Source organism: Panulirus ornatus, chromosome 58 (genome assembly GCF_036320965.1).
Source record: "Panulirus ornatus isolate Po-2019 chromosome 58, ASM3632096v1, whole genome shotgun sequence".
Classification (NCBI taxonomy): Eukaryota; Metazoa; Arthropoda; class Malacostraca; order Decapoda; family Palinuridae; genus Panulirus; species Panulirus ornatus.
The window spans coordinates 4,950,503-4,976,632 of NC_092281.1; the positions used below are offsets into that span (position 1 = coordinate 4,950,503).

A 26,130-nucleotide genomic window follows, 5' to 3' on the forward strand; every position below is an offset into this window, starting at 1 on the left:
AATCAGCTACAGAAGTTTGCACATAACTGACATGAGGCTTATAGGGAAAAAATACCTAGGAAATCAATGGATTCCCCTTTTTGACTGTAGGGGTAACATCAGCCATTCTCCAGTACTGTGGTACTATTCCATCCTGAAGAGATTCACTGAATATACAGGTCAGTGTTTGGCAACTTTGTGTCTGACATTTTAATTTACTCATGGATAGAAACTATCCAAACAGGAACTGGACTTTTATTAATCTTCAACTTATCTGTGTTACTATTCCTTTAAATGTGATGGTTAATTCTAGTATTATGTGTGTGTGCCATTGATGGCAGTATAAAAATCAATGCTGCTGCTTTCTACTAAAAAGAACTGAAAAAAATGTTCAGGGTTGTTACTACCCTTTTATAATCTATAATGGGTTCCTCATCTTCATTACCTACAATTCTGTCCCACTACTTACATCTTCTGATGAGAACTATGTAAATTTTCTTTTAGGATTCCTACCAATACCTGTTACAATACAAATTTCATACTTCCTCTTGGCTTGCTTAAATAATAATCTTACCTCTCTCCTGGAAGAGTTATATTGCCTGGCAAGATTTGAGTCACTGCCTGATTTCTTCAGAGTGAAGAGTATATTTCTGCACTTTATAGCTCTTTCAGGGGTGTCTGTGTGTGTGTGGCTGTAACCAAGAGGAGAAGAGAGGAGAGATTGGTAGTACGTCTGAAAAAGGAATCTGGAAGTTTCGGCTCTAAGTGAAGCAAAGCTCAAGGGTAAAGGGAAAGAATGGTTTAGAAATGTCTTAGGAGTTGGTGAGATGACAAGAGATAAGGAAGGAGTAGCACTACTCCTTAAGGAGGAATTGTAGGAATGTGTGTAGAGTGTAAGGAAATGAATTCTAGACTCTTGAAGGTAAAACTGAAAGGGGATGGCAAGAAATGGTTGACTATAAATGCTTATGCACCTGGCCATGAGAAGAAAGATCATGAGAGGCAGGTGTTTTGGGAGCAGTTGAGTGTGTGTGTCGGCAGTTTTGATGTAAGAGACCGGATATCAGTAAGGGTGATTTAAATGTGAAGGTGAGTAATGTGACAGTTGAGGGTATAAATGGGCAGCATGTGGTATTCAGTGTTACGAATGGAATGATAAATAGCTTGTAAGGCTGTGTGCAGAAAAAGGACTGGTGACTGGGAATAACTGGTTTAAAGAGAGGGAAAGACACAATTATACATAAGTAAGTAGGAAAGATGGTCAGTGAGCAATACTGGATTATGTATTAAATGATGTGTGTAAAAGAGAGAATTCTGAATGTTGATGTACTGGGAAAGGCAGCTCATGGGATTTCTGATCACTTTCTTGTGGAAGCGAGAATGAAGATTTGTAGAGATTTTAAAAAAATAAGAATTTGGGGGAGAAGAGAGTGGTGAGAATATGTTAGCTTGGAAAAGAGACTTGAGTGAAGAAATGCCAGGACAGGATGTAGAGTGGAAAAAGGTGAGAGAAAAATGAAGCAGGGAAAGTGGGTGGGGAGGGAAGGTATTTAGGAAAGCTTGACGGCGTAGAGGTTACATGAGGCATAAGAAAAGTGGGAGGTTGGCAAATTAGATGGGGTAGTGGGATGAAGGAAACTTGCTAATGAAACAGAGAAGTGAGGCATTTGGGCAGTACTAACTAAGAGGGAGTGCAAATTATTGGGGGATGTATATGAGAAAACAGCAGGAGGTTAACAGGAAGGTGCACGGGTTGAAAAAGAGGGCAAACGAGAGTTGGGGTAAGTGAGTATCAGTAACCTTTAGTGAAAACAGATGTTCTGGAAGGAAGTAAATAATATTCTAAGAACAAGAGAATAAATAAGAACATCAACAATGGAGGCAAAAGGGGAAGCGATAACATATAATGATGAAGTGAGGAGGAGATGAAGTACTTTGAAGGACTGTTAAATGCGTTTGATGACAGAGTGGCAGATATAGGGTATTTGCACTGGGGAGGTATGCAAAATGAAAGTCATGGAGAGTGGTTTGGTGAAGAGAGAAGAGGTGATGAAAGTCTTACATAAGCTAAAATGTGGCAAGGCTGCTGGAGTGAATGGTACTGCAGTTGGCTTGATTAAGAGGGGTGACTGTTGTTGATTGGTTAGTAAGGATTGTCAATGCTTGTATGGATTATGGTGAGGTGCCTGAGGATTGGGAGTATGCACATTTAGTGTCATTATATGAAAGTAAGTAGGATAAAGTTGAGTGTTCACACTACAGAGGTATAAGCTCATTGAGTATAGATATTAAATTGTATGGGAGGATACTGATCAAGAAGGTGAAAGCATGTACAGAGCATCAGATTGGGTAGCAGCATGTGGTTTCAGAAGTGTTGGAGGATGTGTGGGTCTAGGAACAGTTGACACAAGGGTTGACTGTTTACTGAACATCCTTTGGATTAATCCTCATAGGTTGCATAACAAGGTGTAAATTGTTCAACTTGTGACCTGCAGGCGTTATTCAAGTTGCTGGGAGGCCCTGGAGCAACACATTAGGTATGTGGATACCACATACCACTATACTTTTTAGCAGTGTATATGACGAGTGGTTTGAGGAGCCTTTCAAGTTATGTTCTACTTCTCAAGGTTTTGTTGACAGTAATGTTTGTCACTGGGTACTCTAAAAGATTCTTCAGTTGTGATGTTTATGACTGGAAACTCCAGGAACATAAGAGAGTTTTTTACCATGCTGAATCAAAAGGAGGGTGTAGGAAGGGGTTAAACAGAGGGAGGGAGGGAGGGGAGATATACAAGGGAGGAGGGAGGATAAAGTGAGAGATGGTATAAGGGTAGAGTTGAAAACTATGTTCCAAAGCATCCACTTGTTTAAAAACCAAAATTTTTCCTTCTTGGAATTATGCACTAATACAACCAATCCCTTATCCCTAGGGATAGGAGAGAAAGAATCCTTCCCACGTATTCCCTGCGTGTCGTAGAAGGCGACTAAAAGGGAAGGGAGCGGGGGGCTGGAAATCCTCCCCCTCTCATTTTTTTTTTTTTTTCAATTTTCCAAAAGAAGGAACAGAGAAGGGGGCCCAAGTGAGGATATTCACTCAAAGGCCCAGTCCTCTGTTCTTAACGCTACCTCGCTAATGTGGGAAATGGCGAATGGCATGAAAGAAAGAACAACCAATCCCTAGGTAGGATGACCACATTGACCCCTATCGTCTTATTGCCTTGACATCTACCATTTCCAAAGTCTCTGAATCCCTCCTCAACTCCTATATCCTTAAACACCTCAAAAAATCGCAATCTTCTCTCTGATCACCAATATGGCTTGCATAAGGCAAGATCCACTAGTGATACTCTTTCCTATCTTACTAATGTCTGGTCTTCATTCCTGAAAGATTTTGGGAAGTCATGTGCAGCTGCCCTTGACATATCTAAAGCTTTTGACAGGAGGTGGCACTGGGGTTTCATCTCTAACCTCCCCTCTTTTGGCTTCCCCCCCTCAATTTGCTCCTTCAAATTTAGCTTCCTCTCTGGCCAGTCTATTTCTGTGGTTGTTGAGGGATCAGCCTTCTCTTTTCTCCATCAACAGCAGTGTCCCTCAAGATTCTGTCCTGTCCCCTACACTTTTCCTTCCTTTTTTTAATGATTTCCACCTGACAACTCAATACTGCATTCATCCACATCCTTCAATTCTGCTTCCTCTTTTCTCACTTGATCTGCATCTTGTCTTGACACAACTTCCTCAATAAACTCAGACTTAGACAGGATATCTCAGTGGGGTACATAAAAATCTTGTTAAGTCTAATGCCTTCAAGACCCAATTTCTACCCATCACTCTATCAAAAATGCCTCATAACTCTTGTCTTTCCTTTGATAGTTCTGTAATTCCACCTCTTGACTCAATAAACATACTGGATATCACTGTAACATCCACCCTTTCTTGAAAACCCCACATTACTAAAATAGCTAAGTCTGCTTCTAGGACACTGGGTATCCTGTTTAGATGTTGCACCATTTATACAATGGATTGATTCGTCCTTCTATGGAGTACTGCTCTCGCATTTGGGGTGGTTATAGCTCTGTATGCTTAATTGACAGAGATTAGTCATAAGTGATGATTTATAAACTGTCCCAGGCTAGCTTCTAAACTTGACAACCTTGCTCTACACCACAATGTTGGTTCACTTTCCCTCTTGCATAGGTATTACTTTGGTTTCTGCTCCCAATAGCTGTCTGCTTGTGTGCCCCTAACACTAGCTGGACCACGCAATACTCAACAAAATCACATGGTTATTGTGTGGCCATCAGCAATTCAAGGATGGGCTGTTTTGATACCTGCTTCTTTCCCTACATGTCAAAGCTTTGGAACTCTCTACCTTCTCAAGTTTTTCCCAGTAACTAAGAGCAAGCCCATTTCAAAAGACAGGTCTTTCACTTCCTCCCATATTCATAAATGCTTTCTCTTGTCTTTCCTTTTTTCATTTCATAATTCTCTATAATTCAATCAATCCCCGGCCTTGATGTGGACTTTTGTCCATGGCTGGAGCCTTCAACATAAAAAAAAAAAGGGATTTGCTTAAATCAAATGTGTGAGAAATGCTTAGAAAGCACATGCCTTACATCCTCGATAAAACTTTTCACTGCTTCTAACAACTTGCCTCCCACACCATATGTTCTTAATACCCTCCACAGAGCATATCTATCAACTCTATCATATGGCTTCTCCAGATCCATAAATGCTACATACAAATCCATTTGCTTTTCTAAGTATTTCTCACATACATTCTTCAAAGCAAACACCTGATCCACACATCCTCTACCACTTCTGAAACCACACTGCTCTTCCCCAGTCTGATGCTCTGTACATGCCTTCATCCTCTCATTCACTAACCTTCTGTTGTAATCTAATGTAAAAATAAAAACTTTGTTTAGAAGCATTAATAGTTGTATTTTTTCCTGTTTTAAGCTTTTTTTCTACCTTTGATAACACAACAATATGTATGTGGAATGAGCTGGCAAGACTAGGGGTTAGGCACGTTTACATTTTGGGTTCCCTTAGGGGTCAATCTCTGTTTTCCAGCATTGTCTGTGGTCCAGCAATGGTCAGGTCCCAAGGTTGCCTGATTAAAGAGGTTCAACCCGTACTTTAAAGTCATGCTTAAACAAACAGCCATTTACTAACTCATTTGACATGTTGAGCTGTAAGAAAAAACATCACCACTAGATCTTTAAGGTCTGTAATTCCTCGTAAATAACAATATAAAACAACTTCAATTCTTCATATCTATATTTCAGTATCTAGTGCAAATGATTGTAGTTGTACAAACTTACTACAATTTAAGAAGGGCATGCAATCAAAACTGTACCTAATATCAAACAACATCAATTCTTCATGTTCATATTTCAATAGTAAGAGCAAATGACTGTAGATGTGCAAACTTACTCCAATTTAAGAAGGACATTTAATCAAAACTGTAGCTTAACATTTGAACAACAGGACCTTTAGATGTCCCTTAATTAATTGAGATCTTTATTTCCTTGTAAAGAAAAAAAAAAAAAAAATCAGGCATTCTTGTCACATAAGTTCACATGAGGTCAGTGAGCATGCCACCTCCATCTTCATGTATTTCCTCTAATATTACTAAGCAAGTCATTCACTTTTCCCATAATTTTCATGATATTCATTACCTTCCCACAAACTGATTCATAAGTGTTCCTCAGAATAACCTAAGTCATTCAACAACCTACATATTTTCTGTGGGGTCATCAAGTATGCTTGGCATTTACGTAGATGGCTATACACTTAAAAACAGTTGGGAAACTAAGGACAGCAGAACTTTTCCTTCCACCTTCTCGATAAGGCTAGAAAATTCTAAAAGCTTCTGCCAGTATGTCAACTGGATATTACAACAGAGGTATGAAGATTTAATCCTTATATGAAATAAAAAAAAAGGGAACAGGCCTAAAAGTGTCGTCAGAAGACAAATGTAGCAGTTTAAATGTTAATAATGACAAACTGCTAAAGCCACCCCTCTCCCATGTACCACTTATAAAATAAATACCTTCTCTCAGAATATCTATTCCTTATTCCTGATCGCTGGTCCTTTCAGCAAACAGCTCAAGAGGTTTTCCCTATTCTCGTTCACACAAGGTACTACATGCCAACAAAACATATCATTACATCCATCCTTGAATTTAGCTCCCCGGGCACCATAATTCAATCCCATACAACCAAATTGCCAAAGCACCCACAAAACTCCTTCCAAACTGCAATAAATTTTTCTTTACTTCACAAACTTCCTTATGCATAAATACAATTATCCACCTCTCATAATCAATATACAATTTACACAAAAGAAACCCTGACCTCAGTTCCTTGCTCTCTTCAAAATAGATCTGCAACTCATTCTGCATCAGATGTGCTGGCTCTAGCTCTTCTCTTACCTTACTAATCAAGACTCTAATCCTCCAGTATCATCAAACCACCCCATTCTCATATCCCTCAACTTTGTTTTACTTTGAGTCATAAAATCTTAAGTCTCTTTTACCAAACAAGGTGTTAACTCTCCCTTCTTTTCATCCTACATGCAACTATGCACATTCAAATATTCCAGCCTGTCTTTGGCGAAAAATTATTGCTTGGCTCCTTTTTTAAAAGGACAATATTTGATGGGAAGGTTTCCAGCCCCTATTCATGTCCCTCATTTTAACCCCTCCACCTATCATTCTGTTGCTTTGACCTACTATTTCTAAAGTCTTTGAACCCCTCCTCAACTCCAGTATCCTCAGAAATCTTGAATTTCACAGTCTTCTCTCTGATCACTAGTATAGCTTCTGCATGCTGAGATCCACAAGTGATGTTCTGTACTATCTTACTAGTGTCATGTTATCATCCTGAACAATTCTGGGAAAATCCTATGTAGTTACCCTTCATATATCCAAAGCTTTGGACAAGGTGTGGAATCAGGGCCTTACCTCTAAGCTCCCCTCTCTCACTTTACCCCCTCATATCTAGCTTCCTCTCTAGTCAATCTATCTCAAGAGTTCCTCAAGGTTCTGCCACATCTCCTAAACTTTTCTCCTTTTTATAAACTACTTCCCTTCCTCTACAAATAACCTAATGCACTCATATGATAACTCAACACTGTATTCCTCCACATCCTTCAAATCTGCTCCTTCTCTCACTAGATATGCATCTTGTCTTGACATAACTTCCTCAGTAAACTCAAGACAGACAGGATATATCAGTAGGGCAGATGAAATCTAGTAAAGTTTTATGTATCCAAGACCCAAGTTCTGCCCATCTCTCATTCAAAAATTTCACAAAACTTTCCTCTCTCCTTTGATGGCTCTATAATTCCACCTCTTGACTCAATCAACAAACACGAAACTTTCTTCTCTCCTTTGACGTATCTATAATTCCACCTCTAGACCCAGTAAACAAACTTGTTTTTATGGTATTGCTGTAACATCCACACTAAATTCCCAAAATACCTAAGTCAGCCTTTAAGAAACTGAGAGTCCTGTTCAGACGCTGAAATTTCTTTTCTTTTGAACAGTTGTTCCATTTACATGAAGGATTCCTCTATCCTTGTATGGGGTACTTCTCTCACATCTGGGGTAGTTCTAGCTCTGCATCTTTTGCTCGGCATAGTTGAGTCAAAAGCTGCCAAGACTAATCAAATCTTCTTCAATAGGTATCATTTTTGTTTTTGCTCCAGAAAGCTGGCTGCTCATGTGTCCCCACCATTAGCTAGACACATAATACATGGCAAGCTACTGCATCCTATGATTATTGTGTGGCTGTTGGCAACTCATTGGTGGGCCATTTTGATGAATGTTCCTTTCCAAAAATTTCTCACTACTCTGAATCATATTTTTCCTAATAACTATGACCTGACGCTTTTTACAAAACTGGTTTTTCATATCTCTCTATCTATATCTCTGATGCCTGTTCCCAGCTGGAACTCACTCAAAAGGGTGGTCATGGCAATAGTCTCCATAACTGGTGAATTCCACTGCTGCTTCTTAGCCTTTCTCACTTAATGTTCCTACTTACTACTCCAACCTATGTTTCTCCTAATGCTCCCATCTACATGTTCTAACCAACTACTTCTATCTATTGCTCTTACCATTCTGTAAAAAGGCAGGGATAACATATAGTGCTCACCGCAAGAAAATCTAGAGCTATGAAGAATGAGCTATAAGAGTTGCACGTTGTCAAGTGCTTCATATGACACGGAGAGATGGTGTTTGTGGACAGAATGCCAGCAGTCCATGTGTGGATGAGACAGAAAGAAAAGACAGTTACCAGGGTCAGAGGAATACAACTTGACAACCAGTGAAGTGATGACTCACTATGTAGCTGTCAATAACCCTCCCAATACCTAGGTGGGCAGTACTGGTAATATACCTCCCTGGTAACTGGCTGCCTATCAACTACTACCAAGAAGTTCTTCACTTCCTCCAATATTCGTAAGTAATTTTCCTTTTCTCTTCTTTTTCCCTTCATTAACCTCTTTGTATTTCAATTAAAGCCCAACTCTGATGCAGACCTTTGTGTGCCTGGGGTAAGAAAAGGTAGTATTCTTTTTACCCTATTCCCAGGGAGTTTTTTTTACAGTATTTTTTAAAAACATTAACATACTTTTACATCTCATTTTTTTCATGCTTGATTCCCATGTAAAGTTAAGCTGTCAGCATAAGAGAGAACAGGGATGGAGGCAGAAGAAAGACAAAAGGCAATAATACAGAATACCAAGGGGCACTACTGTTAACAGGTAAAGAGTGATATGTTGCTCCACCTCTGACAACCAAGATGGTTTGATCAGAAAAAATACCACATATTAGAAAACATATGGAAGCAGAAAAGCCAATGAAAATAACTTAATATGCAAAGACTGAAGCCATATTCTATATAATGCTTTGGAGTGTCAAGGACCACAAAATAAGATTCCCCTAATTCTCTAAGAGTGAAGGACCAAAAGTGAGTCACTTGTGAATGAATATGACCCTCAGACCTTTTACTGCTGTACAAGTAAGTGATCTGACAGAAGAGAAAGAGATTCTAACTGCTACAAAAAAAGATGTTAAGCTAGGTTCCAAAGAATATAGAAATAGCAGAAAAGAAAGCAATGAGGTGACAGAAGGGTTCAAACAGTCTCCCTTCTTATGAATGGACTCTATCAAGGCTTGTTTTCAAGAAGAAGAAAAAGCTATCTACAATGATTGGTTGTTGGTAGACAGCCAAAAACCATGGAGGTAAATTGCCTGTACTACCTGTCAGGGTATTGGGAGGGTTAGTGATGGCTACATCATGAGCCAGCATTTCATTGGTTGTCAAGTTGCACTCCTTTGACTCAGATAACAGTCTTACCTTTCTGCTTCACACACACATGAACGGCTGGCATTCTGTCCACAAACATAAAATCTCTCCTAGTTACACATAACACTTGACAACACTTAACTCACATAACTTAATCTTCATAACTAAATTTTCCTCAGGCAAGTGCTATGTGCTTGCCCTGCTTTTAGTAAAATACTAGGAACAATAGACATTAATAGCAGGTATGAATGTTAGACAGGAGCATTTGGTACAAGCATTACATATACAAGTAGTAGACAGGAGCATTAGGTAGTAGAAGTAGTTTCGAATATTGGGCTGGTACAAGTAGGTACAAGCAGCTGCTAGGAACAATAGGCAATAGGTAGGAGCCTCCAAAAATACTTCACTTGAAATATCCTCTGCCAGTGGTCTGTTAAGGGCAAAGCACTGAAGGATAAGAAGTGGCACTGGAGTTCAAAAGCAATGGAGACTTTCACTGAGGCCACCCTCTTCAGGGAGCTCCCAAAGGGAATAGGCAACAGAGATACAGATATGTAGATTGGGAATAATATTAACCCCAAGGATGAGCACCATGGAACACCCATGCTTACTCTAGGCCAGTTAGAAATACAAGTAAAAGTAAAAGATATGTACAAAGGCATGAAATAATATACATCATATAGCCTCGGTACAGCACTGAAGTTAATTTACAGATCTCCTGGTAGAGGCAGTGGAGGAAATGGGAAGATGGGAGGTAAAGTGGAGAATGAACCTCATGATGCAAATTCACTAAATGAGACATCATTTTTTATTGCTACTATTTATGCAGACTTACATACCTTTACACATACCCATATATCTTCAAATGTGTACAGTATACATGACATCTGATGTAAACTAATTTCCACTAAGCTCCCAAAGAAATGAACCCAGGTCATCAATATGAAATCTGGGCTACCTGGCTGTCATACTGATGACCTGGGATTAAATTCTCGGGGTGCCTAGTGGTAAACAGTTTACAATTTTTTTTTCACACTATACAACATTTCCCGTGATAGCGAGGTAGCATTAAGAACAGAGGACTGGGCCTTTGAGGGAATATCCTCACCTGGCCCCCTTCTCTGTTCCTTCTTTTGGAAAATTAAAAAAAAACGAGAGGGGAGGATTTCCAGCCCCCACTCCCTTCCCTTTTAGTCGCCTTCTACGACACGCAGGGAATACGTGGGAAGTATTCTTTCTCCCCTATCCCCAGGATATATATATATATATCTTTATTTTTTTTCTTTTTTATACTTTGTCGTTGTCTCCCGCGTTTGCGAGGTAGCGCAAGGAAACAGACGAAAGAAATGGCCCAACCCACCCCCATACACATGTATATACATACGTCCACACACGCAAATATACATACCTACACAGCTTTCCATGGTTTACCCCAGACGCTTCACATGCCTTGATTCAATCCACTGACAGCACGTCAACCCCGGTATACCACATCGCTCCAATTCACTCTATTCCTTGCCCTCCTTTCACCCTCCTGCATGTTCAGGCCCCGGTCACACAAAATCTTTTTCACTCCATCTTTCCACCTCCAATTTGGTCTCCCTCTTCTCCTTGCTCCCTCCACCTCCGACACATATATCCTCTTGGTCAATCTTTCCTCACTCATCCTCTCCATGTGCCCAAACCACTTCAAAACACCCTCTTCTGCTCTCTCAACCACGCTCTTTTTATTTCCACACATCTCTCTTACCCTTACGTTACTCACTCGATCAAACCACCTCACACCACACATTGTCCTCAAACATCTCATTTCCAGCACATCCATCATCCTGCGCACAACTCTATCCATAGCCCACGCCTCGCAACCATACAACATTGTTGGAACCACTATTCCTTCAAACATACCCATTTTTGCTTTCCGAGATAATGTTCTCGACTTCCACACATTCTTCAAGGCCCCCAGAATTTTCACCCCCTCCCCCACCCAATGATCCACTTCCGCTTCCATGGTTCCATCCGCTGCCAGATCCACTCCCAGATATCTAAAACACTTCACTTCCTCCAGTTTTTCTCCATTCAAACTCACCTCCCAATTGACTTGACCCTCAACCCTACTGTACCTAATAACCTTGCTCTTACTCACATTTACTCTTAACTTTCTTCTTCCACACACTTTACCAAACTCAGTCACCAGCTTCTGCAGTTTCTCACATGAATCAGCCACCAGCGCTGTATCATCAGCGAACAACAACTGACTCACTTCCCAAGCTCTCTCATCCCCAACAGACTTCATACTTGCCCCTCTTTCCAAAACTCTTGCATTTACCTCCCTTACAACCCCATCCATAAACAAATTAAACAACCAAGGAGACATCACACACCCCTGCCGCAAACCTACATTCACTGAGAACCAATCACTTTCCTCTCTTCCTACACGTACACATGCCTTACATCCTCGATAAAAACTTTTCACTGCTTCTATATATATCTTTATCATTATCATTATTATTTTGCTTTGTCGCTGTCTCCCGCGTTTGGGAGGTAGCGCAAGGAAACAGACGAAAGAAATAGCCCAACCCACCCCCTTACACATGTATATACATACACGTCCACACACACAAATATACATACCTATACATCTCAATGTACACATATATATACATACACAGACACATACATATATACCCATGCACACAATTCACACTGTCTGCCCCCATTCACTCCCATCGCCACCTCGCCACACATGGAATACCATCCCCCCCCCCCCTCATGTGTGCAAGGTAGCACTAGGAAAAGAAAAAAAGGCCCAATTCGTTCACACTCAGTCTCTAGCTGCACGCAATAATGCCCAAAACCACAGCTCCCTTTCCACATCCAGGCCCCACACAACTTTCCATGGTTTACCCCAGACACTTCACATGCCCTGATTCAATCCACTGACAGCACATCAACCCCGGTATACCACATCGATCCAATTCACTCTATTCATTGCCTTCCTTTCACCCTCCTGCATGTTCAGGCCCCGATCACACAAAATCTTTTTCACTCCATCTTTCCACCTCCAATTTGGTCTCCCACTTCTCCTTGTTCCCTCCATCTCCGACACATATATCCTCTTGGTCAATCTTTCCTCACTCATTCTCTCCATGTGCCCATACCATTCCAAAACATCCTCTTCTGCTCTCTCAACCACGCTCTTTTTATTTCCACACATCTCTCTTACCCTTACATTACTTACTCGATCAAACCACCTCACACCACACATTGTCCTCAAACATCTCATTTCCAGCACATCCACCCTCCTGCGCACAACTCTATCCATAGCTCACGCCTTGCAACCATACAACATTGTTGGAACCACTATTCCTTCAAACATACCCATTTTTGCTTTCCGAGATAATATTCTCTACTTCCACACATTCTTCAAGGCTCCCAGGATTTTCGCCCCCTCCCCCACCCTATGATTCACTTCCGCTCCCATATATATATATATATATATATATATATATATATATATATATATATATATATATATATATATATCTTTTTCTTTCTTTCAAACTATTCGCCATTTCCCACGTTAGCGAGGTAGCGTTAAGAACAGAAAACTGGGCCTTTGAGGGAATATCCTCACCTGGCCCCCTTCTCTGTTCTTTCTTTTGGAAAATTAAAAAAAAAAAATAACGAGGGGAGGATTTCCAGCCCCCCGCTCCCTACCCTTTTAGTCGCCTTCTACGACACGCAGGGAATACGTGGGAAGTATTCTTTCTCCCCTATCCCCTATATATATATATATATATTTTTTTTTTTTTATATATTTGTCGCTGTCTCCCGCGTTTGCGAGGTAGCGCAAGGAAACAGACGAAAGAAATGGCCCAACCCCCCCCCCATACACATGTATATACATACGTCCACACACGCAAATATACATACCTACACAGCTTTCCATGGTTTACCCCAGACGCTTCACATGCCTTGATTCAATCCACTGACAGCACGTCAACCCCGGTATACCACATCGCTCCAATTCACTCTGTTCCTTGCCCTCCTTTCACCCTCCTGCATGTTCAGGCCCCGATCACACAAAATCTTTTTCACTCCATCTTTCCACCTCCAATTTGGTCTCCCTCTTCTCCTTGTTCCCTCCACCTCCGACACATATATCCTCTTGGTCAATCTTTCCTCACTCATCCTCTCCATGTGCCCAAACCACTTCAAAACACCCTCTTCTGCTCTCTCAACCACGCTCTTTTTATTTCCACACATCTCTCTTACCCTTACGTTACTCACTCGATCAAACCACCTCACACCACACATTGTCCTCAAACATCTCATTTCCAGCACATCCATCATCCTGCGCACAACTCTATCCATAGCCCACGCCTCGCAACCATACAACATTGTTGGAACCACTATTCCTTCAAACATACCCATTTTTGCTTTCCGAGATAATGTTCTCGACTTCCACACATTCTTCAAGGCCCCCAGAATTTTCGCCCCCTCCCCCACCCTATGATCCACTTCCGCTTCCATGGTTCCATCCTCTGCCAGATCCACTCCCAGATATCTAAAACACTTCACTTCCTCCAGTTTTTCTCCATTAAAACTCACCTCCCAATTGACTTGACCCTCAACCCTACTGTACCTAATAACCTTGCTCTTATTCACATTTACTCTTAACTTTCTTCTTCCACACACTTTACCAAACTCAGTCACCAGCTTCTGCAGTTTCACACATGAATCAGCCACCAGCGCTGTGTCATCAGCGAACAACAACTGACTCACTTCCCAAGCTCTCTCATCCCCAACAGACTTCATACTTGCCCCTCTTTCCAAAACTCTTGCATTTACCTCTCTAACAACCCCATCCATAAACAAATTAAACAACCATGGAGACATCACACACCCCTGCCGCAAACCTACATTCACTGAGAACCAATCACTTTCTTCTCTTCCTACACGTACACATGCCTTACATCCTCGATAAAAACTTTTCACTGCTTCTAACAACTTGCCTCCCACACCATATATTCTTAATACCTTCCACAGAGCATCTCTATCAACTCTATCATATGCCTTCTCCAGATCCATAAATGCTACATACAAATCCATTTGCTTTTCTAAGTATTTCTCACATACATTCTTCAAAGCAAACACCTGATCCACACATCCTCTACCACTTCTGAAACCACACTGCTCTTCCCCAATCTGATGCTCTGTACATGCCTTCACCCTCTCAATCCATACCCTCCCATATAATTTACCAGGAATACTCAACAAACTTATACCTCTGTAATTTGAGCACTCACTCTTATCCCCTTTGCCTTTGTACAATGGCACTATGCACGCATTCCGCCAATCCTCAGGCACCTCACCATGAGTCATACATACATTAAATAACCTTACCAACCAGTCAACAATACAGTCACCCCCTTTTTTAATAAAATATATATATATATATATATATATATATATATATATATATATATATATATATATATATATATATATATTCTTTTCTTTCATACTATTCGCCATTTCCCTCATTAGCGAGGTAGCGTTAAGAACAGAGGACTGGGCCTTAGAGGGAATATCCTCACCTGGCCCCCTTCTCTGTTCCTTCTTTTGGAAACTTAAAAAAAAAAAAAAAAAAAAAAAAAAAAAAGTTAAAAAAATACGAGGGGAGGATTTCTGGCCCCCCGCTCCCGTCCCCTCTAGTCGCTTAGAGGGGACTTTTTTTAACTTTCTAAAATGGGAAACAGAAGAAGGAGTCACGCAGGGAGTGCTCATCCTACTCGAAGGCTCAGATTGGGGTGCCTAAATGTGTGTGGATGTAACCAAGATGTGAAAAAAGGAGAGATAGGTAGTATGTTTGAGGAAAGGAACTTGGATGTTTTGGCTCTGAGTGAAACAAAGCTCAAGGGTAAAGGGGAAGAGTGGTTTGGGAATGTCTTGGGAGTGAAGTCAAGGGTTAGTGAGAGGACAAGAGCAAGGGAAGGAGTAGCAGTACTCCTGAAACAGGAGTTGTGGAAGTATGTGATAGAATGTAAGAAAGTAAATTCTCGATTAATATGGGTAAAACTGAAAGTTGATGGAGAGAGATGGGTGATTATTGGTGCATATGCACCTGGGCATGAGAAGAAAGATCATGAGAGGCAAGTGTTTTGGGAGCAGCTGAATGAGTGTGTTAGTGGTTTTGATGCACGAGACCGGGTTATAGTGTTGGGTGATTTGAATGCAAAGGTGAGTAATGTGGCAGTTGAGGGAATAATTGGTATACATGGGGTGTTCAGTGTTGTAAATGGAAATGGTGAAGAGCTTGTAGATTTATGTGCTGAAAAAGGACTGATGATTGGGAATACCTGGTTTAAAAAGCGAGATATACATAAGTATACTTATGTAAGTAGGAGAGATGGCCAGAGAGCGTTATTGGATTACGTGTTAATTGACAGGCACGCGAAAAAGAGACTTTTGGATGTTAATGTGCTGAGAGGTGCAACTGGAGGGATGTCTGATCATTATCTTGTGGAGGCTAAGGTGAAGATTTGTATGGGTTTTCAGAAAAGAAGAGTGAATGTTGGGGTGAAGAGGGTGGTGAGAGTAAGTGAGCTTGGGAAGGAGACTTGTGTGAGGAAGTACCAGGAGAGACTGAGTACAGAATGGAAAAAGGTGAGAACAATGGAAGTAAGGGGAGTGGGGGACGAATGGGATGTATTTAGGGAATCAGTGATGGATTGCGCAAAAGATGCTTGTGGCATGAGAAGAGTGGGAGGTGGGTTGATTAGAAAGGGTAGTGAGTGGTGGGATGAAGAAGTAAGAGTATTAGTGAAAGAGAAGAGAGAGGCATTTGGATGATTTTTGCAGGGAAAAAATGAAATTGAGTGGGAGACGTATAAAAGAAAGAGACAGGAGGTCAAGAGAAAGGTGCAAGAGGTGAAAAAAAGGGCAAATGAGAGTTGGGGTGAGTGAGTATCATTAAATTTTAGGGAGAATAAAAAGATGTTCTGGAAGGAGGTAAATAAAGTGCGTAAGACAAGGGAGCAAATGGGAACTTCAGTGAAGGGCGCAAATGGGGAGGTGATAACAAGTAGTGGTGATGTGAGAAGGAGATGGAGTGAGTATTTTGAAGGTTTGTTGAATGTGTTTGATGATAGAGTGGCAGATATAGGGTGTTTTGGTCGAGGTGGTGTGCAAAGTGCGAGGGTTAGGGAAAATGAGTTGGTAAACAGAGAAGAGGTAGTAAAAGCTTTGCGGAAGATGAAAGCCGGCAAGGCAGCAGGTTTGGATGGTATTGCAGTGGAATTCATTAAAAAAGGGGGTGACTGTATTGTTGACTGGTTGGTAAGGTTATTTAATGTATGTATGACTCATGGTGAGGTGCCTGAGGATTGGCGGAATGCGTGCATAGTGCCACTGTACAAAGGCAAAGGGGATAAGAGTGAGTGCTCAAATTACAGAGGTATAAGTTTGTTGAGTATTCCTGGCAAATTATATGGGAGGGTATTGATTGAGAGGGTGAAGGCATGTACAGAGCATCAGATTGGGGAAGAGCAGTGTGGTTTCAGAAGTGGTAGAGGATGTGTGGATCAGGTGTTTGCTTTGAAGAATATATGTGAGAAATACTTAGAAAAGCAAATGGATTTGTATGTAGCATTTATGGATCTGGAGAAGGCATATGATAGAGTTGACAGAGATGCTCTATGGAAGGTATTAAGAATATATGGTGTGGGAGGCAAGTTGTTAGAAGCAGTGAAAAGTTTTTATCGAGGATGTAAGGCATGTGTACGTGTAGGAAGAGAGGAAAGTGATTGGTTCTCAGTGAATGTAGGTTTGCGGCAGGGGTGTGTGATGTCTCCATGGTTGTTTAATTTGTTTATGGATGGGGTTGTTAGGGAGGTGAATGCAAGAGTTTTGGAAAGAGGGGCAAGTATGAAGTCTGTTGGGGATGAGAGAGCTTGGGAAGTGAGTCAGTTGTTGTTCGCTGATGATACAGCGCTGGTGAGAAACTGCAGAAGCTGGTGACTGAGTTTGGTAAAGTGTGTGAGAGAAGAAAGTTAAGAGTAAATGTGAATAAGAGCAAGGTTATTAGGTACAGTAGGGTTGAGGGTCAATTCAATTGGGAGGTGAGTTTGAATGGAGAAAAACTGGAGGAAGTGAAGTGTTTTAGATATCTGGGAGTGGATGTGGCAGCGGATGGAACCATGGAAGCGGAAGTGAATCATAGGGTGGGGGAGGGGGCGAAAATTCTGGAAGCCTTGAAGAATGTGTGGAAGTCGAGAACATTATCTCGGAAAGCAAAAATGGGTATGTTTGAAGGAATAGTGGTTCCAACAATGTTGTATGGTTGCGAGGCGTGGACTATGGATAGAGTTGTGCGCAGGAGGATGGATGTGCTGGAAATGAGATGTTTGAGGACAATGTGTGGTGTGAGGTGGTTTGATCGAGTAAGTAACGTAAGGGTAAGAGAGATGTGTGGAAATAAAAAGAGCGTGGTTGAGAGAGCAGAAGAGGGTGTTTTGAAATGGTTTGGGCACATGGAGAGAATGAGTGAGGAAAGATTGACCAAGAGGATATATGTGTCGGAGGTGGAGGGAACGAGGAGAAGAGGGAGACCAAATTGGAGGTGGAAAGATGGAGTGAAAAAGATTTTGTGTGATCGGGGCCTGAACATGCAGGAGGGTGAAAGGAGGGCAAGGAATAGAGTGAATTGGAGCGATGTGGTATACCGGGGTTGACGTGCTGTCAGTGGATTGAATCAAGGCATGTGAAGCGTCTGGGGTAAACCATGGAAAGCTGTGTAGGTATGTATATTTGCGTGTGTGGATGTATGTATATACATGTGTATGGGGGGGGTTGGGCCATTTCTTTCGTCTGTTTCCTTGCGCTACCTCGCAAACGCGGGAGACAGCGACAAAGTATAAAAAAAAAAAAAATATATATATATTATTACACGTTGTCACTGTCTCCCACGTTAGCAAGGTAGCACAAGGAAACAGACGAAAGGATGGCCCAACCCACCCACAAACACATGTATATACAAACATGCCCACACACGCACATATACATACCTATACATTTCAATGTATACATACATATACATACACATGTACATATTCACACATGCTGCCCTCAGCCATTCCCGTTGCCACCCCGCTACACATGAAATGGCACACACACACACACACACCCTTCACGAGGTAGCGCCAGGAAAAGATAACAACGACCACATTCTTTCACACTCAGTCTCTAGCTGTCATGTGTAATGCACCAAAACCACAGCTCCCTTTTCATATCTAGGCCCCACTCAAAATCTTTTTCACTCCACCTTTCCACCTCCAATTTGTGTATATGAGTTTACAATACATGTACTTATATTCAAACCTCAGAATTACCTCCAGGGAGTTGTAGTCAATAAAACTGGCACTTATAGTGACTACAGCAATACCAAGTAGGTATACAAATGGTAAAACATGGACAGGGGTTCAAAAATAGCCCTTAAAAATTAGAACTAAAGTGAAGACTTCCAGTGCCTTGTGCAATTCCTGTGTTTGAGGGTTAAATCCTCCAGGTATTATCTTTAAATTCTTCCAAAAGTCATCTATGTCTTCCTTGCCTGGTCTTCCTCCTTATCTACAACAACATAAGGGATGGGATACCAAAATATATACAGAAAAAGGCATCATTCTTGGTTTCTCTTATGCCATTAATCAAGTAGCACTCAACAAACTTGCCAAGAGGACTGGATTCATAACTGTCAACAGTTTATGCAGATGCCATGAGAGATGAAGAGGATTGCTTCAACTTACAAAGAGACTTAGATTTGGTACATGGGCGACAAAGCTCAACTCAAGCAAATATAAAGCCCTGAAAACAGGGAATAATAAAAGAACATCCACCCCATAAGACTATTATCTAGCAGATATTAAGCTACATGATTCATTGTGTGAATAGGCCTTGGGGGCTAACAGTGTACCCAACTCACCATCAACACATTACTAGAACCGTTATGAAAGTAAAATGTTTGCTTGTTAATATCAGAACTGCATTTGACTACATGGGTACAATGTTCAATAAGCTATTTACAACATATATCAAACAAATTAGAATATTTTTTCAAGCTTGCTCACCTCATTTAAAGAAGCATAAAGTGCTAATAAAGGTTTTGAGAAGGACACCAAGATGGTAACTGAATTTAAGAAAGGCAAGTTACAGCGAAAGGTTAGAAGCTATACAGCTACCCACCATGGAAGAGAGAAGAATTAAGGAAGACCTGTTACATCCTTCAAATGAGGAATATGCTTAAAATCTTTTTTAGCATATCTGTTCCTCCATTTAATGAGTGATAGAGAGATGCATCAGTATAATGAAATACTGAAAAAACACACTTTTTTTTATAATACTTTGAGGTTGAAGCCCTAGTTTCTAAGGAAATTTTAGTAAATGCTCCCCAACTAGTAATTCTACTGTTCTTCCATCACCATCAATTTTTCAAAGAAGTGTGTTCAACAAAAAGACAATCAACCACAAAAAAAGGAACTTAGATAAGTGAACATGCACACAAGTATGCCTATAACAAAAAACTAAAATCAATTAATCTCTAAAGCTCATAACATGGGCAGAAGAAACAATGTACTTTTTCTGATGTTCACTATGCAGTAAGGAAAAAGTTGACTCCCGACTTCAAGAAAAGCTGATTTAGCAAGCTGCAACTCAATTGAAAAGAATAGAATTGCACTACCTGCAACCAATGTATCACAGAGAAAATAAATCTAACAATTATAAATGATGTATTGTCATAACTTCACGAACATACTGGTACACAATATCTGAAAGGCACTGATATCCGAGTTATGAAGTTCGACTGTATGTGTTTAATCAAAGGACACCCATGTACAATAATACTCATATTCAGTTTTGTCTATTACTGTAAGTAGACTGGAAAGCACTATAAATTCTATGTGCCTCTTGCCAACCTCTTTTCTATGTAGTTACATTATGAGAGAAAATCTATAATCTAATAACATTTAATCAAACAAATGATGAAGTCAATGCAAAACAAATGCAATAAAAGATGCAATTTACCACATCTGAACCTAACAAAGCTCAGTAATGGCATCTTGTAAAAAACAGGTTTGTTTCTCAACTGTTTCTCAACAAAGGTCTATATAGCGAATTCTAGGAAGAATTCCAAGCTGTAATGCAATGCATTTACAGCCAATATCCCAATAATACACAAAAATAGTATACAAAGCAAAACATCAACAATGATGGAATTTTAGTGACCAAGAAGTACATTCCATTAATCCAGCAAATGCCCTACAATTCTAATGGGAATTATTGATGCTCCCTGACAGAAAATTAAGCTTTTCAAAAAGCTTACATGCCCACACTGCTAAGTTCTTTCTTTAGAACATTCTATATAATGAAAAATGATCATATTTCTTCATCACAGAATTTCCACGTGATCCAGAGAGAACTGTATCATTCCAAAGAGGATGGCTAAACTCAAAGTTCTCTAAACATATTCACTAAATTACAAGAGATACATTTAGCCAAGTATTTGCAAGACTCTGTGGGGAATTAATTCACTTTTACACATTTTTTGTTTTCTCTTACTTTTCATTTATTTTTGTCACAACACATAGGAATATCAGATGTCTTAAGTCACAAGCCAGGTTATATCTGTCATCTTGGTTCAGGTCAATAAATGTTCACAGCCTTCTACCAGGACTAAAGTATCTTGTGTGGTAGAATTACTCACGGGTTTGAAGCCAGGATCACACCTCTGATGACTTGTTCATGCAGTAGCTAAGACGTCCCTCACACGCTCACCTGGCCAGCCAGGGGGAGAATTGGTTGCTTTTAAACTATTCATATCAAGAATAGAGCAAGCCATCCAATGCAAAAATAGGAGCACCAAGATATCAAACCAAACTTGAGGATGCTGCCTAATTCTAATAAACACATTACAAAGTCCTTAACCACAACTAATGCAAAAGACATCCACACCATGTAATTCTAGTAATAGTGTACTTCAGTTATAAGTAATATACATCAGCTATTATCCAACTAAAGTTTAAATATACATAACAAACAACTTAAGCACACAACATGGATACATAATCCATTACTTATCAAACACATACATCCAACAGCATGGTGAAGGTTATGAAAAGAAGCCTTACACCCTGAGCCCGAAACTTTCACAGAGAAAAAAGATATGATTTTACTGGGGTACCATTCTCACTTTCTTGTTCAAGAAACCATATTCAACCATACAGTTAAGCACAGCTGAAAAGTCATTTAATATAAGGTGATCAGAAATGGTCAACCTATGTCAATCATACACCATTACAATAATTCTACCCACATGGTTGTAATCCTACTTAGTGAAACATGAGCATTAGAGATAAGATATAGCTACTTACAAAATTGCAAATTCAAGATGAGTTGCAAAATAAATAACTGAATCTGACTCAACAATTAATGACAGTGAAAGTTTCACTTGTAATACTTATCCACACATATTCAATACAAAACATTCTGGAAGAGGTTTCTTTTCAAGGATTTTGATATGAAATAGAATAATGAAAGATTGGAAAGAAAAATGTCTTTCAAAGAAGATCGTGTGAACTTTATTTGCATATTCAAAAGAGCAATAGTCAACAATGTTAAAGTTATAATGCATTTGGAAAAATAACATACTATTAACCAAAAATCTGTCAATTAAAAATCAATTTAAACATAGGAATGGTTGGTGTCATATATCTATCAATCAAAAAGTGAAAGGACTATTCTTCCTCCATTAATGTCTCTTCTTTGGATACATCTACACAACAGTGTGAGGTCAAATTCAAAAATGTCCTTCAATGACTGTCCTATATCCATGTCAAATTTTTTTTATTTACTTCCTATTTCCCTTCATCTGCTTTCCCTTGAATAAACTTCCTGCATTAAACCCATTCTTTTGACAAGCTTCATAATTTGAACAAGCAGTGACTTCTTCATTAAATGATAAGCCACTTCAGTGGTTGTCAAGTTGCACTCCTCTGACCCTGGTAGCTGGGTATCAGGAGGGTTAGTGACAACTGTGTAGAGCCGCCACTTCAGTGGTAGTCATGTTGCACTCCTCTAACCCTGGAAGCTGTCTTTTCTTTCCGCCTCACCCACACATGGACTACTAGCATTTCGTACACAAACATAAAATCTCTCCTTCTTGCACATAACATTTGACACTTAACTAACACACCTAATTCTGAGGTGAGCACTATGCGCCACCCCTGGATGTGGAAAGGGAGCTGTGGTTTCAGTGCATTACATGTGACAGCTAAAGAGTAAGTGTGAACAAATGAGGCCTATTTTGTCTTTTCCTAGCGCTGTCTCAAAAGCGCGAGCAAAGGAGGGGGAGGGGGGGTGCTATTTCATGTGTGGTGGGGTGGCGATGGGATTGGATGAAGGCAGCAAGTATGAATATGTACATGTGTATATACATATATGTTTATGTTTTTTTTCATACTATACGCCATTTCCCACATTAGCAAGGTAGCATTAAGAACAGAAGACTGATCTTTTGAGGGAATACCCTCACCTGGCCCCCTTCTCTGTTCCTTCTTTTGGAAAATTAAAAAAAAACAAGAGGGGAGGATTTCCAGCCCCCCGCTTTTAGTCGCCTTCTACAACACGCAGGGAATACGTGGGAAGTATTCTTTCTCTCCTATGTATGTATACATTGAAATGTATAGGTATGTATATTTGCATGTGTGGGCATTTATGTATATATACATGTTTAAGGGGGGGGGGCATTATTTCGTCTGTTTCCTTTTGCTTCCTTGCTAATGCAGGAGACAGCGACTAAGTATAATAAATAAATAATAAACACATACACATGTATATACATACACGTCCACACACGCAAATATACATACCTACACACACACACATATATATATATATATATATATATATATATTTTTTTTTTTTTTTTTTTTTTTTTATACTTTGTCGCTGTCTCCCGCGTTTGCGAGGTAGCGCAAGGAAACAGACGAAAGAAATGGCCCAACCCCCCCCCATACACATGTACATACACACGTCCACACACGCAAATATACATACCTACACAGCTTTCCATGGTTTACCCCAGACGCTTCACATGCCTTGCTTCAATCCACTGACAGCACGTCAACCCCTGTATACCACCTGACTCCAATTCACTCTATTTCTTGCCCTCCTTTCACCCTCCTGCATGTTCAGGCCCCGATCACACAAAATCTTTTTCACTCCATCTTTCCACCTCCAATTTGGTCTCCCTCTTCTCCTCGTTCCCTCCACCTCCGACACATATATCCTCTTGGTCAATCTCTCCTCACTCATTCTCTCCATGTGCCCAAACCATTTCAAAACACCCTCTTCTGCTCTCTCGACCACGCTCTTTTTATTTCCACACATCTCTCTTACCCTTACGTTACTTATTCGATCAAACCACCTCACACCACACATTGTCCTCAAACATCTCATTTCCAGCACATCCATCCTCCTGCGCACATCTCTATCCATAGCCCACGCCTCGCAACCATACAGCATTGTTGGAACCACTATTCCCTCAAACATACCCATTTTTGCTTTCCGAGATAATGTTCTCGACTTCCACACATTTTTCAAGGCTCCCAAAATTTTCGCCCCCTCCCCCACCCTATGATCCACTTCCGCTTCCATGGTTCCATCCGCTGACAGATCCACTCCCAGATATCTAAAACACTTCACTTCCTCCAGTTTTTCTCCATTCAAACTCACCTCCCAATTGACTTGACCCTCACCCCTACTGTACCTAATAACCTTGCTCTTATTCACATTTACTCTCAACTTTCTTCTTCCACACACTTTACCAAACTCAGTCACCAGCTTCTGCAGTTTCTCACATGAATCAGCCACCAGCGCTGTATCATCAGCGAACAACAATTGACTCACTTCCCAAGCTCTCTCATCCCCAACAGACTTCATACTTGCCCCTCTTTCCAGGACTCTTGCATTTACCTCCTTTACAACCCCATCCATAAACAAATTAAACAACCATGGAGACATCACACACCCCTGCCGCAAACCTACATTCACTGAGAACCAATCACTTTCCTCTCTTCCCACACGTACACATGCCTTACATCCTCGATAAAAACTTTTCACTGCTTCTAACAACTTGCCTCCCACACCATATATTCTTAATACCTTCCACAGAGCATCTCTATCAACTCTATCATATGCCTTCTCCAGATCCATAAATGCTACATACAAATCCATTTGCTTTTCTAAGTATTTCTCACATACATTCTTCAAAGCAAACACCTGATCCACACATCCTCTACCACTTCTGAGAGAGAAGAGAGAGGCATTTGGACGATTTTTGCAGGGAAAAAATGCAATTGAGTGGGAGAAGTATAAAAGAAAGAGACAGGAGGTCAAGAGAAAGGTGCAAGAGGTGAAAAAAAGGGCAAATGAGAGTTGGGGTGAGAGACTATCAGTAAATTTTAGGGAGAATAAAAAGATGTTCTGGAAGGAGGTAAATAGGGTGCGTAAGACAAGGGAGCAAATGGGAACTTCAGTGAAGGGCGTAAATGGGGAGGTGAAAACAAGTAGCGGTGATGTGAGAAGGAGATGGAATGAGTATTTTGAAGGTTTGTTGAATGTGTCTGATGACAGAGTGGCAGATATAGGGTGTTTTGGTCGAGGTGGTGTGCAAAGTGAGAGGGTTAGGGAAAATGATTTGGTAAACAGAGAAGAGGTAGTAAAAGCTTTGCGGAAGATGAAAGCCGGCAAGGCAGCAGGTTTGGATGGTATTGCAGTGGAATTTATTAAGAAAGGGGGTGACTGTATTGTTGACTGGTTGGTAAGGTTATTTAATGTATGTATGACTCATGGTGAGGTGCCTGAGGATTGGCGGAATGCGTGCATAGTGCCATTGTACAAAGGCAAAGGGGATAAGAGTGAGTGCTCAAATTACAGAGGTATAAGTTTGTTGAGTATTCCTGGTAAATTATATGGGAGGGTATTGATTGAGAGGGTGAAGGCATGTACAGAGCATCAGATTGGGGAAGAGCAGTGCGGTTTCAGAAGATATATATATATATATATATATATATATATATATATATATATATATATATATATATATATATATATTTTTTTTTTTTTTATACTTTGTCGCTGTCTCCCGCGTCTGCGAGGTAGCGCAAGGAAACAGACGAAAGAAATGGCCCAACCCCCCCCCCCATACACATGTACATACACACGTCCACACACGCAAATATACATACCTACACAGCTTTCCATGGTTTACCCCAGACGCTTCACATGCCTTGCTTCAATCCACTGACAGCACGTCAACCCCTGTATACCACATGACTCCAATTCACTCTATTTCTTGCCCTCCTTTCACCCTCCTGCATGTTCAGGCCCCGATCACACAAAATCTTTTTCACTCCATCTTTCCACCTCCAATTTGGTCTCCCTCTTCTCCTCGTTCCCTCCACCTCCGACACATATATCCTCTTGGTCAATCTCTCCTCACTCATTCTCTCCATGTGCCCAAACCATTTCAAAACACCCTCTTCTGCTCTCCCAACCACGCTCTTTTTATTTCCACACATCTCTCTTACCCTTACGTTACTTACTCGATCAAACCACCTCACACCACACATTGTCCTCAAACATCTCATTTCCAGCACATCCATCCTCCTGCGCACATCTCTATCCATAGCCCACGCCTCGCAACCATACAACATTGTTGGAACCACTATTCCCTCAAACATACCCATTTTTGCTTTCCGAGATAATGTTCTCGAC

The 26,130-nt window shown here is 40.6% G+C and overlaps 1 protein-coding gene across 10 annotated transcripts in view; it reads right to left on the reverse strand.

Moving 5' to 3' along the window:
* Positions 1-26,130, reverse strand: part of LOC139766865 (uncharacterized) — a 163,997-nt gene that overhangs the window by 106,112 nt on the left and 31,755 nt on the right. For 6 of the 10 annotated variants that reach the window (XM_071695864.1, XM_071695865.1, XM_071695868.1 and 3 more), the window contains one exon: positions 21,059-21,129. The exons of the other annotated variants lie outside the window; for them this stretch is intronic. The gene's annotated coding sequence lies outside the window, so the exon portion shown is untranslated. The remainder of the gene's footprint in view (positions 1-21,058; positions 21,130-26,130) is intronic. 10 annotated transcript variants of the gene reach the window in all.